This window comes from Manis pentadactyla, chromosome 1 (assembly GCF_030020395.1).
Source record: "Manis pentadactyla isolate mManPen7 chromosome 1, mManPen7.hap1, whole genome shotgun sequence".
In the NCBI taxonomy this organism is placed as follows: Eukaryota; Metazoa; Chordata; class Mammalia; order Pholidota; family Manidae; genus Manis; species Manis pentadactyla.
In genome coordinates, this window is record NC_080019.1 from 46,660,129 (window position 1) to 46,675,788 (window position 15,660).

General features: G+C 39.0%; 1 protein-coding gene across 2 annotated transcripts in view; it reads right to left on the reverse strand.

Annotated features, from left to right (window-relative positions):
* Positions 1 to 7,099, reverse strand: part of CTNNB1 (catenin beta 1) — a 36,316-nt gene extending 29,217 nt beyond the window's left edge. For both annotated transcript variants that reach the window (XM_036899361.2, XM_036899359.2), the window contains exon 1: positions 6,910 to 7,099. The gene's annotated coding sequence lies outside the window, so the exon portion shown is untranslated. The remainder of the gene's footprint in view (positions 1 to 6,909) is intronic.
* Between the last annotated feature and the right edge of the window lie 8,561 nt (positions 7,100 to 15,660).

Sequence of the window (15,660 nt, forward strand, 5' to 3'; positions counted from 1 at the left end):
TGACTATTAATTAGGTGTCAGTAATGTTTACATTGCTCCGTTTTTTTCAGTAGCTCAGAAAAGTACTTAAGTGCCTGTGTCAGCATTTTCTACATGTACAAGGGAAAACATTCACCACATGAGCTGCAAGGAAAGCAGCATTTATCAGGAAAGAGGCTAGGAACTCCACTTGTAACCCTCCATAGTAAGTTGGACTGAAAAATATTTCCAAGAAACCCTTGTTCCTCCCTTTTACATATGGCATTCATCTAATATATGGAAAACTTCAAAGACAGACTCATTCCCTATACCTTTACCCCCAAACCACTTAATTATACTTAGGGGGAAAAAAAGTTTACAACAACCACAGCTTGATGTAGCTAATTACTACAAACATTAAAGATCACCTTCAAATTGCATTCCCAAGAAATACTGCAGTAAATCTAACTTCTCACATTTTTATACAAATAATGAATAAAGTGTGTGTATGTATGCACACACATATCACAATTATTTCAGCTGTCATAATACCCTTTTAATAAAAGAGGCTTGTTAAACTAACCATGCTGGCACACTTTTATTTCCAAGTCAGATCAGCGGCCAGCATTTACAATTAATCATAAATATGGTTTGCATGCCGTGAGGACTGAAGAATATGAAAAAAAACCACATCAAACATATCATCTTCCTTACCTCCAAATTTTTCAACTGTTTCACAGACCTTTTACAAATCAGCTAAAAGGGCAGCCCAGCAACATGTGAATTATGAAATCACGAATACAAATGTGAGGATATTAATGAAGAAATTAAGAGATGGAAATAAACAGGGGAGAAAATGAGAAGTACTATGAAGCATTTTCACCCCAGCCACCACTCAGCTGTGCACACTCTCCAAAATGTTATAAGGCGAGGAAAAAAGCCTTTTCAGCAAGTTCAAAAGAAATCAAAGGCAGGAAATTTCTGGAATATTTAAGAGAAACTTTATAGTGGCTCTGTAAAGTTACAGGGGATAGTGGGATAGGCCAAGGGGTGAGCACCTCTGGGATAAATGTTTTGTGTAAAGACAGCTGATCAGTTTTGCTTGCATTCTATACATGTGAATTATGAAATCACATAAAAACAACTGCAACCTACAGCACTATTTTCTGATGCTGCTTTTTAAAACCAATGTTGGCATATGGGTTGCATTATCAGTTCAGACACAGTTTGCCAATTAAGCAGGTAGACTGAGGACTAAACACCTAACTTTTCCAACTCTTGAAATGAAAAACTTTGCCCTAGTAGAGAAAGAGTTAACCAAAATCTATTTAATTGAGAGCATAAATTTATTCTGACCAGTAACAGTATGCCATTAACTCTGAGTAAAATTTACATTCATTTTTCATTATTTAAATTTTGCTTTTTAAGTTTTGGATCTGGTCTGATAACAGTTTATCTTAGAAATGCAGGCTTCAGCTGACAACCAAGACATTATTTAAAAATATCAGTAAAATTTCAGTCTTGATTATTTACTCACAGCCAGAATTTTTCCAACATTTTAAATGCCTTCACAGATTAAGTTTTGAGATCTCTCTTAAAAATATACTTTAAAAAACTATACTTAAGATAACTAAGTAATGACCAAGATGTTATTTCTCCTTTTCCTTGATGCAAACCATCTTGTAATTCAACTTAGAAGTGTGGGTTTCCCAGATTTCAGAAACAAGTTAACATGAAGCTACTTTAAGTTCCTAATGTATAAATCAATTTATACAAGGCAATTTTCCAAGTGTCTAAATATGAACCTATTAGTTTAACAATCTTATTTCCTAAGTTATATAAAATGAGAATCACATTATCCTCATTTAGTAGACACAGCATCATAAAAAACTGTACTCCAAATGGGGCTACTGCGAATGTTAAAAACTGATGGCATCCTGCCAAAAAATGCATTTAATCTATGTTGAAAAATGTCTTAAAAACATGAATTTCATTTGCTGACACTTGCAAAGCAACAAATGTACATTAATCTGTATTTCCTACTTCTCTCAGAAAAAAAGATAATCAGATGATGTGGCAACATGAACTATACTGGAACTGATGAATATATGCTCTCCAGTTGGTTGTAGTCCAGAGGGTCCCAGTTACCCCATACCCGCCCGACACTGGGAACACTGATGAACCATTTTTGTCATACTGTAAGGCCAAACCTGTATGACCTGTGAAAGCAGTTTCACTTGTCACTTATCTTAAAGGTCAAATTTTGTGTGTACTATTAATGAAGAACAGTAGCTAATTCCAAGAGATAAACTAAGTCCCTAATAGGTAGAATTTTTCGATAAGCTGTACATACACTTTTAAAAGAACCTTCAAATCTACTCTCAAATCTCATAAAAATCCTGGAAAATTAGAACCAAAGCTATCTGACTAGTCAATGCTGCAAATACTAAGAATCACCTTGGACATTACTAATCCCAAATAAGATCCTTTATAAGGCAACACATTTCATTCTGAAATAACTATTTACATAAAAAACTTGAGGCATTCTTGCCTTCTCATTAAAAAAATTAAGATAGATATAGCAATAATGATTTCTTAAATAGTAAAAAATCATTATCAGTGCTCTCACAAAATTACACTGAATTTCAAGAGCAAAGAGCAGTTAAGTGATACTGTCCTCCCAGCCAACTATGTCAACTTCTACATTTCATCTCACACACCCATTACGAAAAACAAAGTTTAAGAAAATGTCTAAACTCTGAGAAATTTCATAAAATAACTCTGACTTGCACAAGCGAATTTAGAATACACTTCATCCCTGTTATTAATAAGAACTGATCTGAAACATGCATATTCATAAAACAATATTACCAATAGAGATAGCACAAACTTTAACATAAGAACAAGGTTTTTGTTGAAAATTTTATGGGGCAAAATACTGGTGCATCATAGCTCACAACTCTATACAATGAGACCCTATGGTCACCAGGGCATTGTATTCTAGAGTTCATATACACTGACTCAATTAGCTTTGTTTCTGCCTAGTTCCTAACACAAACATAATACTCCTTGATCATTTAACTGGGTTGAACACTTAACTCATGTTTTCCTGTGTAATTGGTTTCAGACAAACTGGCAATTCACTTCTTCATTAACTTTTTCTGAGAATTTTGGCTGCTATAACTCGCTAATATGGTTAAACATTATGATCATTTACTCCCAAATCATTATATTGAGTTTTTGGTTTATCATTATGCTATATTTAAGAACTGTCTATTTAAAGTGACTTAAATAATATTTAATCCCTAATTTAACTCTGACCTTTCTCCTGCAAATACTGGTTGAGATGACATTTTCTCAAGCCAACCTTTCAGTTAGCATCATTGATATGAATAAATCTAGAATTCAAATGGTTTTTCTTGATTGATGCTTTCTCATCACAAACTTGCTGGGGGGGGTGGGGATCACAAGCATTACATTCCTTATATCCGCTAGAGGGCACTCAACATGACTAAAGCATGCAGTAAAAACATGCCTTAACACTGACTGCTGTATCAGGTTTGAGGGAACTTTGGGGGTGGAAAGAGAAGAAGTCTCTTAAAAGAGATGTGCACAATTAAATTCAAAAAAGACACTTAAACTCTACAAAAGTGTTCCTAAAAAAAGAGTTTCTCTTTTAAGAACTACTTTTTCCTGAAGGAGAAAGCATATTATATACATACTTCAAGGACTGCAGGGTTCAGTCCTCAACAGATGGATCTGGGTTTCAAACTGAGTCAAGCTCAGACATGCAAGAAAAGCAGCATTCTTAAATAAACAGAAAATAAAGAACTCTCTCGAGATAAAGTGATAAAAAATCTTAAGAGTAACTACTAATTTTCAAGCAACACAAATCATGTACAAATCAACACAAGTTTTCCATTCTGGAAACTTAAAAGTATCTATTTATTTTAGCTGAATAGTTATCTATCACACAATTAGAACAGTATTACATAAATAAGTCTGTTAAGGAATGAAAACTAATTTCTGCAAATCAGTATCCTCTCAATAAGGGTAAAAGAGGCAATAGCTACATGCTCTGGACTACTCAGAAGCAGCTCCCCCACTGTTCACTATTTACTTGGTATAAAAATGGTATAAAATGCTTTTAATCAAGCTATTTAAGCAAAAGGTATCTTATTCCCAATAAAAAGAGGGCTACAAGAAAACTAATACAACTGTTTTTTAAGTCAACATGCAGCAGTACAAAAGAGTTGCCAATACTTATTAAAAGTCTGTAGTGTTTTAAAAGCACTCATCCTTTCTGTGCTGGGTTAGCATGCTTCTGACCAAGCTCAAATTACAAACTTGCAATCACCAACTCATCTCCAACTATTATCAGCAACTAGTGAAAGCATGAAAAAGAAACAAAATCATGGTATAACTGGGCAGATGTATTGTTCGGTAACAGAAAGTTTCATTTGGCTCACTATACTTACCTAGTCCATTTCTGAACTTTAAACTTCATTGGCCCTTCACACTATGTAAGAGTCATATTCAAACTTGAATTCTCCAATGTTCCTAGTCTCAGCAACACTTTACTCCTCTTCCCACCACTCCCAACAATATAAAAGATTATCTGAAGACAGTTTTCCTAAGCCCATCTTAAAATACCCTCAGATAAATTCGCCTACTTCATGTTTTCCCTTCCTCCTTGGAGAGAGAAGTGTCTATGAACACAAGCTACAGAACTCAATTATATGGACAATTTTTATTCCAGTAGTAATAGTAAGAAGATCAATTCACCGTTTAAGTTTTAATAATGGAATATACATTTCCCTACATAAATACTGATGAAGGAAGTAGTCAAAAAACATTTCAAAACTCTTGACTGTTTATTGGAAACAGTCTTTAAAAAATTCTTTTTTTAATCAACCACCTTATTTTAAAAGTTTGTGGTTTTTCCTGAAAGCTATTTAAAATGACTACTCTGGCCTCCAGGATAATCTCAGACCTAGGACTCTAAGTTACACACTATACACTAAACTTTCTAGTGCAGTTCTTTTATTTCTCTTTCAAGTACTTCAGACCTCAACAGTTTCAGTATTCCTTTAATCCTATACAACAGTCTTCTACAAGTTTTTCAAGTTACTGTTGCAATCACTTTAGGGCCTTGTCCTTGTACATGGCCTTCAGAACAAAGACTGGGTCAAACTAATGAATATTGGGTGAAAATTAATCAAGTCTTGTGATAAGATATTCTCAAGTAAACCTTAATGGGGTTTTTTTAATCTAGAGATTTTGTGGGTTTAAACGTAAAACGAATATAATAGCAGCAGCCGTATTTATTTAGTTCAGATAAAAAAAACTTTCCAAAGTAGAAGTTTACATCACTAATTCAAGCAGATAGATATTAAGCAGCATTACGTAAATAACGTCTAATGTCAACCTATATCTATTATTTCTTAGGATGAAGTTCAAGACTTCTAAAGGAACTGAATATTCACCAAGTGACAATAACGAAATGGCTTCCTAAATTCTAGACAAAATACTTTGCAACTTGGCGATCTGAAAAACATTAGGCTAGACTATCAAAGGAGAGCTGTCTCGTCAAGTTGATGTCTAGTCTAAGCCACCACTATTCTTAATACAAAGCTCTTATTTCACTAAAACCACTTCTCGATTTCCTTTTGCCGACCTCTGCATACCAGCAAGCCAGTTTCTCTTCATTCACCACTCACAAATTCGGGGGGAGGGGAGACCACAGATGTCTGTAAGATACACAATATGAAACAATGCTCCCTCCAAAAGGGCACAGAAAACTAAGAAACAACTACACCCAACTGCCAAAGCCTTCACGCTTCGCGGATTCAGACGCTGGCTTTGAAAACTTAACTTCGGAAGTATCTGCTCAAAATTTTCTCTCCATACAAAACACTGAAAGAAGTTAAAATGCTTTAATTTCATTTGACCAATTTCATACAGTGAGAAAAATATCACTAAGGTGCTAAAAAATCAAATTCAGCTGTCATAAAACTATTTGAATAAATGATTTCTACGAACAAAATTCTCGAAGCAGTCAGAGGCTGAATTCCGCGGTCCACTTGATAACAGTAAGGCAGTCGCCCTCGCCTCCGCCCTTATTTTTACTAGGGTCTCACACCCACCGCCATAAATCCATTAAGACTCCCAGAACGTTGCACACTGCTTTCACTAACCAGCCCCATTCAAGAAAATAGAGGTGCAAGACCTGGGTATGATGTGTGTAAACCCTACTGACGCATCGCACCTTCTGCACTAATAGTATGGTTCCTGTAAGGTTTAAATAAGTTGCTTCAATTTAAACAAGCACCAGCGCCAAACTCACATACGGCATTAATAAAACAATAGTAATTCTCCAAAGAATTCTCGTAACAATTCGTCCTCAAGAATGAAAGAGGGAAAGAAGTCTTCTGGCCCAATCGGCCCGGCAGATGGGACCTGGGGTAGCGTCCCAGACCCAGCGCCGGTGCCACAGCTCCCCGCGGGGGCTGAGCAGGCGGAGTCCCCTCCCCCGTCCCCACCCCGCCCCCAACTCCGGCCCCGGCGCATCCCGAGGCGCAGGGTCCCTCCCCCAAACTCAGCCGCGGCCGGAGCCCCGGACAGAAACCGCAGCGCCACCCCCCACCCCGCCGGCCATCGAGCTCCGACGCGCGCTGGCGCCGCCAAAAAGCGGCGCCCCCGGAGCCCCGGAGGAGCAGCGCGGCCGGAACTCGTGCCCGACCGCCGCCCTCCGCCCCCCGGGCGCGGCCCGCCCCGCCGCCTCCCCGGCGCCCCCAGTCGCAGCCCGCCGCTTCCCACTCCCCGGGCCTCCGCGCTGCGCCGAGCCTGGCCCCCAGCCGCCGCCGGGACCGAGCGCCCGCGACGAAGTTTGTCCCCGAAGAGGGAGCGAGAGCAGCCCAGGAAGGACCGGGGAAAGGGGCGCCCAAGCACCTCAGGGAACGGGCTCCTCCCGCCGCTGGAGTCTGCCCGTCCTCGGCCCGCGGGGGCGCCTCGGCGGGGACGGAGCTGCTCCTCGGTCCTGCCTCCGCCTCCGCCTCCCCTCGCTCCCCGCTCCCGGGACCGGGCTAACGCGGCCGCTACAGACCGAGAGGCTTAAAATGGCGCCTCACAAGGAGCTCTTATAAGTCGCGCTGGAACCGCTGTATCCTGCCGCCGCCGGCGCAGCGCGGAGCACTCCGCCGCGCGAGGACAAGGGGCGGAGCGCGGGCGGGCCGCGGGAAGTAGTCCCCGCTCCGCCGACCGGCCGGCCGGTGAGCAGAGGCCGGTTGCCGCCCCGCCGCCCGCGGAGACGCGTTGATCTGAGACGGGGGTGGGGACGGGGGTGGGGGTGGGGTGGGGCAAGGCTCCCGAAGGCCGGGGTGGGGTGGGGCAAGGCCCCCGAAGGCCGGGCTGAGGTTGTGAGAGGTCGGCATCGGGCTCCGCCACCGTCCGGAGCCCGACGCCCCCGCTCCGTGCTCGCCCCGAATCTTGAGGGCGGCCGCGGGGCTTGAGGTGCGGGCGCTGAGGTTGGGACCGGGGAGTTACGGCGCGTTCGGGCTTGGAAGGTCGCTGCGGTCTGGGCCTCTTATTCCCTGCGGGACCTGGCTCGCCGCCCACCCGTACACCAGCCCGAAGCCCCCGCACTGCCCGGGTCTTGGATCCCGCATCCCAACCGGTTGCTCCGCCTGAATCTGGAAGTAAACTACCGGGCCGCGCCGCCTGCTCAGCCCCACTCCCGAAGGCTGCGAACTCTCGTTAGAATGGGCGCCTGGTCCGCAATTGCAACAAGTCCTTAGGATACCTACTGCGAACAAATGCCTGATGGAAATGGATTCGCTCTAGAGCTCCATCAATTAGGTTAACCTTAAGGGTTTCCATTTTCATCTGGTTCCACAAGTGCGACTAAGTATCAGATTTATTTGTGGGGATTTTTCTCTGGAGGAAGTGCATTTCTAAGGTATTACTCACTTGAGAAACCTAAGTACGTTGTTTCTGGAAAGAGCTATCGATTAGGCAGCTTTTGTATTTTTAAAACTAATTTTTTATTCTCCAAAAACATTTTCTAAATCGTTTTAATTGGCTGAAGTTGGGTCTTTTTTTCCTTGGAATTGTCTCCACTATGATGCAGCAAGATTGGCATTTCTCAAAGCAGGAACAATTATGATCGATTCACTTTCTATTGTTTCATGTTCATTTTTCCTCCAAAACAATGGAGAGAGTACAAAAAGCGACAGTGAAAGTTATCTTGAGGCTTTTATCCCTGTAATGCGTGCAAACAAAGGTCTTTTATACATAGGTACAGTCAGGAAACCTACTTATTCACTCAAGGAGTAGGATATGTAATTTTAGGCATAATTAATGTTTCAGGGCCAATATGTTCTTTAAATCTATTTGTTTTCCTGTCTTAAAGATTTACTTTATATCGTGGTATTGTCAACTGCTGTCACTGTAATAGTGGAAAAAGTCCACACACTAAAGTGATGTTCACTGAGATCCGTTACCTAGAATAACTTTTTCATCTGTGTCTTTCTAGTAATTCTGAATTAAGTGTAGCCAATGGTTGTGGTTAACTTCTCTATTCATAATTCAAACATAAAACAGCAAAAGGTATTTCACCAAAGCAGTGTTTCTAATATGAACTCAAAAGTGTAGACGACATTTCTAGATACAGATCCCCAATTTATTCTCATATATAGAATAAAAGAATATACAGTTGGTTAAAGTCATACATTTAAAATTAGATACTAGTGTGAGGTTTTTTTTGTTTTGTTTTTTGATGTTTCCTTTTTCTATGTTCAGTTTCTTTTGCTGCGTGGGGCACACTGTTAAAACTGGTTAAAAGATATTTGCACCATTAGAACATCTAAAGGATGAAAATTCTATATTGTATTTTTCTCTTCTGATGTCAAAATAATTCAAGCATTTTTCTGTAATTTAAATATCTCAGTATAACTTTAGAATTAATATTTCTAAATTCCTAGTAATACCTTAAGCAAACATGTTATTGAAGGAAATGTTTAATTTGCAACAACCCACCAAGCTGTTTTTTTCCAAGAAATTTAAGTGTACTGAAGAATTACTGGGTGACTAGCATTAAAAGAAATCAGCTGAATTTAACAAATTGCTTTAAATTTTTATTTGCTTCTCTCAAAAATGGAAATTATTCTAATTATTTCTCCAAAAATATAAATACCTTCTGTGAAATGATAACAAATACTATCATTAAACCAAGGAGAAATACAAGCATCAAAATACTGATGAGTTGGTGAAAGTGATTTTGTAAAAATGATTTTTAAAAATTGCCCATGGAAAATATGTTTCATAAAAAAGTTATCTTTTTATGTCCTTCTGGAGCCAGCCACTCGAGTTTGACCTAAATTAATCCATTTAAATGCAAAAGATTGAATTAAAAAAAAACCTGCAAATGACAAATAGTTCTAAATTTCAGTCTGTATTCCTAGAAACCAAAAATGTCTCCCGCTGGTTTAACAGAGGAAGTGTTGCCTGTCCTATCAGCCCACTGGCACACCAAGCAATGGCTACATGAAACCTGAACGTACAGTGCCCTTTCATGAAGACTTACATTTTGAATTACCTTTAAGCAAAGAAAAAATGCCCAAATTGTGCACCTCAGACAGACACACTGATCAAGCCAGCACTGTAAAGACCTGCTCACTTTTTGGATAGTTAAGTATCAAGTCCATTAATTAAACATTATTGAGCCCTGAAACAATGAGCTCCCTTTGGAGAGAGGGAAATGAATGACCAAGCTCTTTGTGATTAAGTCCCCTAAATCAATACATAATTGTTATTGTTAATCAACCCTGCTTGGAAGTAGACAGAAACAGTAGAAAATGAGAGCTGGGAAACCAGGGTGTGGTCTCCTCTGGACTCTCTATCTGGGTCTCCTCGGGAAGAATCCTCTCCCAGCAGACAGGTAAGACTAAATAATATTCCATGCATTTATAAACAATAAATCCCAACTCTCTAAGAAGGCCTGTTAAAAAGATTTCTTTTTGACAATGAAAGCACCAGACAATAATCAGGATCAGCGTTTCATTTAGCAGTTCATCAAGTGAGCTATTTATGGATTGGGACTTTCGGTTTGCAGTAACATCATCTCAGGGTTCAGTGCTATCTTCCGATTTCTTTCCAGCTGAGCAGGCTAAGTAGTTGCAAATACCTCTTGTCAGACTATACGTGTTTGGCTATTCTCACACACAGTAGTCTAGGAACCCACTGGGCAAATTCGGCAGAGAGTCACTGTGGAAAGCTTGCATCTGGTGTGCGTTGCAGAGCTGGGTGGGGCAGTGCAGACGATGGGGAACCATGGCCATGGTGGTGGCGGTGGCGGCTGCAGTGGCAGTTACATCCATGGCCACTTTAGTCATGCCAGGAACACTTTTCATGCTTAGAGTTGTATGTTCTCGAGGCCTTCACTGGTTTGACACAACATTCCTTGCCATGCTATGGAAGTGCGTTTGATGGCTACCGTAGAAAGTGTGAAGAAGCTGTAACAGAGATATCATCCATGGTACTCAAAGCAGACAAAGGTATATGGCTCTCAGTGCTACTGAGCACTAAGGCAAGTACCACTGCATTGCTACGAGATCATGCTTTGGAGAAATACCCCCACCCCCAACACACAAGCACAAAACGCACACACCTCTCTATTAAACATTTCAAGATGGTTGCAGATATTTTATTCACAGGAAGGTTAAAGGCGTTTCCCATCGCTAGAAGGATTAATTTACCGGAGGATTCTGGGACTGCAGATGCATACTGCGGCAAAATCCTAAATTCATCGAAAAAAATCATTTCTGGACTCCAGCTGCTAAAAATAATAGAATTATAGTAAATCATGGATAAGATTAAAACAAGCCATTTCCACATTCCAAAGTGTTCAGGAAAAAAATGATTCTTTTCTTTTAACTCATTTCCTAAACAATGCAAATTTTAAAGTAGCTTTTTCTTTCCAGAGCACACAGCGCCATGAAATCGATAATTTTTGATCTTTCGGTTAGTAGGCAACATGGTGAGCTATTGCAGGGACTGCAGGCAGCAGACATGTTCTTGTCAGCTAAAAATTTTCATATTGTTTTTGAATCCATAGAGCTTTGTAGGTATGATATTACCGTTTTTTTGTTTTAGCTTGTACTAGGCTATGGGAATGCAAACTGTGTTTATCGACCTATGCATGTCTATTGCTTTATATATATTAAAAACAGGGGATCTTACTGGATCTTAAACAAAAAATTATGTAAAAAGAGTGGCTGGTGTGATTATAATCCCATCATGCAGGGTCCACGGTTCCCATTTAGTGAAATTTCGCAGAGGGCAACTTCTTAAGAACATCCCTGCTGTGCAGAGTGAAAAGCATGAACAAACCAAAGACAGAATTCATCTGTGTTTATATTTTACAAACAATGAAAAACCTACTCTTTGTATGCCTTTTTTTCCCCCACCTTATTATTTCATGAAAACTGCAGCATTTTCCCTGCCCCCATCCAAACACTCACCACCCCAGCACTGCAGTATTCCGTCCCTCTTGTGCTTCTCCTTCCTCTTCTTTTTCGCTTTCACAAATTCTGCACGCGCCATCTTTGTGTGGGGTGATTCTTTGGTAATTTCAGCTACCCATTCTCTTACAAATCGATTCAGAAATAGAAAATTATAGTGCGCTTTGGAGCTTAATTTGCCTAAATTTCTTTCAGCCCTCCCTTCTGACATAGAAAAATGGAAACGACAAGGGGTGGAGGTGGAGCCAAAGAAAGAGATATTTCTATTATTTTCATAACCTGTTGTATAGTGGTGATAAAAAATATTACTAACATAATAGCAACAGCTGCAGCCTAAATAGAAGCTATGAGATAATTAACGTGCTACAACAAATTAATTTGCTGCAGGTGCCTCTGCTGTGAACTGAGTAACCCATGCCATATAAAGTCTAAATACAATTATGATTCCCCCCTAAAACTAAATACAGAGCAAAATGTCTCATTCAGCAAATATTATGCATGCCTATTGTTTTGTTTTGTTTTTTAATCCTCTCCAACCTCTTTCCCCTGTCCCCCAGCAGTCTATCTCAAATGGTTCAGTCACCAGTGGGTATGTGTGGAGTTGGATCGGGTGTATGTAACTTGTGTATGTACAGAGGTGAAGGGTATGGCATTTTTAAACATATGGAAGTTTTATGCTATGTCTTAGTTGGAAAACACATGGACCAGCTAGATATTTCTTTTTTAAAAATTAGGTATAGTTTACAATATTAAAGAACTCTGTTGGTTATAAACAAAAATTAGGCGTCTTCATTTGTATAGCTGGAAGACAAGTAAGTGCTGAGCAGTTGCCCATCTGAATTAATCTTTTTAAAAAATCATGTATATTATAAAAAAGGGAAATGTGTTTGTAGTATTGCACTCTTCATTGATGTGAAAGAGATTTTTTTTACTCTCACTTGATGTCAAATTGAGTGTTTGTGGAGAATGGTTGCTGGTTATATCACAAGTGTGTGCCAGAAATGCACTGCATCAGGCCAGCTCGGACAGAAGCCTGGAGAAGGTCACAGTGCCAGAAACAAATGTCCATTTTCTATTTTGCCCCTTCAGCAAAAAATAACTTTGGGCCTAGAGAAGTGGAAGAACATACGGATTGAATTTTTTTTAGCTACCTGACTAAAAAATTCTCTTAGATGAAGGATATAGTCATTTCCTTTTTTTCTCCCAGTAATGCCACTGAAATAAATGACATTTTTAGTTTAGTTTTCATTGCAGCCTTAGTGGTGTTTGCCAAAAAGCCAAAAAACTATAAATTTTATCATAATCCAGATTTTCAAGGTTATTAGTTATTAATATTTACTCTATTAGATGACCTTAAATTTTAAATCTAGATTTACAATAAGTTAGTTTTTTATACAATGCATAGATTTTTATGGCATTTTTATTTAATTTTGCAGAAATTTTTGTCCTAGGAGAAAATATAAAATTCTTCAGAGACAGAAACTGTTCCCGCTTTACCCAGAAGGGACACTGCATTTGCACAAGTTTTCTTAAAATACATTTTATTTCCTGTATTTCTTTTAGGTGGACAAGCAATGTGTGTCACTACAAATCTCTCTGTGGAGGTGTGGTACATTTGTCACACCATTTCTTATGCAGTGACAGACATGCATTTTACTCCATCTTCCTTTTGTTTATACTAAAGCTTTTTTCTTTATAATCCATTTTCAAATCTCCTCATATATTTCGAATTTACAATTACAGAATTTGAATTGTGGAGAAAGTAAAAGAAACAAGACCTGTTGGTTTTCTTTTAAAAAGAGGAGAAAGAAATAGCTAATTATTTGATATAAATGAGAAAAGTTGACTAGTAAATATATATATCTCCTCCAGGACCTTCCACTAATTTTGATGTCAACTTACTGTCATTCCACAATGTAACTCTGTGAAATCACACAGTTCTGGAAAATTATGATTTTGAAATCAATTAGAGAAAAGAAAAAATGGTTACATTTCTGTTGCTTTAAGGAATCATCATTCAAAATATTTTTCCTTCCACTATAAATTGTATCAGAATCTAAACTGTAAGAAATCAAGAGAGTAAATGTCTAACACATATGTTCCTCTTCCTATTAATGCTGTCTTCTCATAGCATAAGGATCCCAGGTCTTTCAACCCTTCCTCATATGATTTAGTTTTCAGAACCCATATTCTTAGATTGTCAGAACAAGTGACATTGTGCAGGTTCTGAACAATAAAAAATGGTTGTTGTAAGCCAACTTGTTTGGGGGAGGTTTGTTAGATAGGGAAAGCTAACTAATATACAACTCAGATGGTTCCATTTGGGGCTGTTTTTAATAACCACATACTTCAGGTTGACCTTTAGCTTGTCTTCTAAAACAAAAATTTCTAAAGACTTTTTAATTGTGCAGTCTTAGTAAAATGATTTTGAGTATGCACCCTCCAGATGTATATTTATTTAAATTATATACAGCTACTGCTGTCCATACGTGTATGACATATCAACAAAGACTACTTCTTTTTTTTAAGATAAAAAGTAAAGGAGTTGCAGTATTTTATTTCCTCATCCTAAAGAGTCCTTATGTGCACCTTCTGCATTATATTCACTCCACTCAGGACCATTCTCTAAAACCCTGAAATATTAAAAAAAAAATCTTCCTAAAAGCATTGTTTCACCCATTCTGCATGTGTGCAATTCTTTTTTAAAAACTAAAATCAGTATTTATTATAGTTGCTGATTACTGCAGAATCCTTTAGGAAATTACATATTGATCTTTTCTTAACTGACTAAATACACCCCCTTTGGTAAGAACCACCAGCCATATTATAACAAATGTTTAGCATAAACAAACCAGAATATTTACTGGCTAATGGAGTCTCTTGCATCACCATTATCTCTTAATAGTTAACTCGTGTGTGTGTGTGTGTGTGTGTGTGTGTGTGTGTGTGTGTGTGTGTATGTGTATCCTGGGTCTTTCCCTTCTTTGTGTTTTAACAAGGAAGTGTTAACATTTTCAACAAAGATGCAGAAGCCTTTTCACTGTCAGGAGATTCTGATAAACCTCACATGATAATAATTGTACTTTAGGTAACTGTTGATTGAGAACCCACATAATGACAAAAAGTTACTACGAAGTCAGTAATGCTTTCCAGAGAATTTATTAATCCCAGTAGAATTGTCATGAATTTGAATACCAATCACAAACATATTTAGGCTCATTTATCAGTGTGCAGACAACTCTTAGTGCCCATATGGCTACTGGGAGTCCTTGTTTAACTTGACAGGGAGAAACCCACTGCTGTAGTGGAAGTAAGCAGGAGATGCACCCCCACTCTGCTGCACACGAGCTGTGCTACCTGGACAGGTTCTTTAACCTCCCTGAGTCTTGGCATCCCCTCTGTAGTAGCAGTCACAGTAATCCAAAACGTGGCTTCCATTTCTTAAGCTTCTGCTGAAGATGAAGCTTTGCCTTTCCCAGACCAATGCACTTCACCTCTCAGATACATGACCTCTTTTAGCCATCACAACCAGTGAGGTCGGGGGATGTTATTTTCCCCATTTCACATTTGGGGAAATTGGGTCAGGGAAATTAAAGAGTTTTCTCAGGTCAAAAATTAGATAAACAGAATTGGAATTTGAACTCGAGACATGTGCTGTCTGGTATAATAGCCATTAGCCACATGTAGCTATTTTAATTTAAATTGAAAAAAGTTAAGACTAAATAAAATAGAAATTCATTTCCTCAGTCTCATTAGCACTTTTCAAGCATTCAATAACCATATGTGGCTACCATACTGCATAGCATAGATAAAGAGCCCTCACTGCCTTAAGATCCACCTCACAATGCTGAACCATGTTAGCTAACCGCAAAGCCTGTGCTTTTACCACTGGATTTAATTCTTCCTCATGCATTCATCTCTTTACTCACTCATTCATACAACAAACATTTATAAATAATTAGTACATACCAGGCATCGTGTTGGACACCGGAGAGTTAGCTCATTGTATTGTTGTCAAGAGCAAATGAAACGTCCATGAAAGCATTTTTTAAGCTCTAAGATTCTAGATAAAAATGAGATACTTTTTTGTGTGTTGTAGTTGCTATAATGTAGTGGGACTCCACTTCACTGAGGTCAGGGTCTCTGTTACTCTTCTTGGAATCCTCTTGTCCTTCCCCAGGAC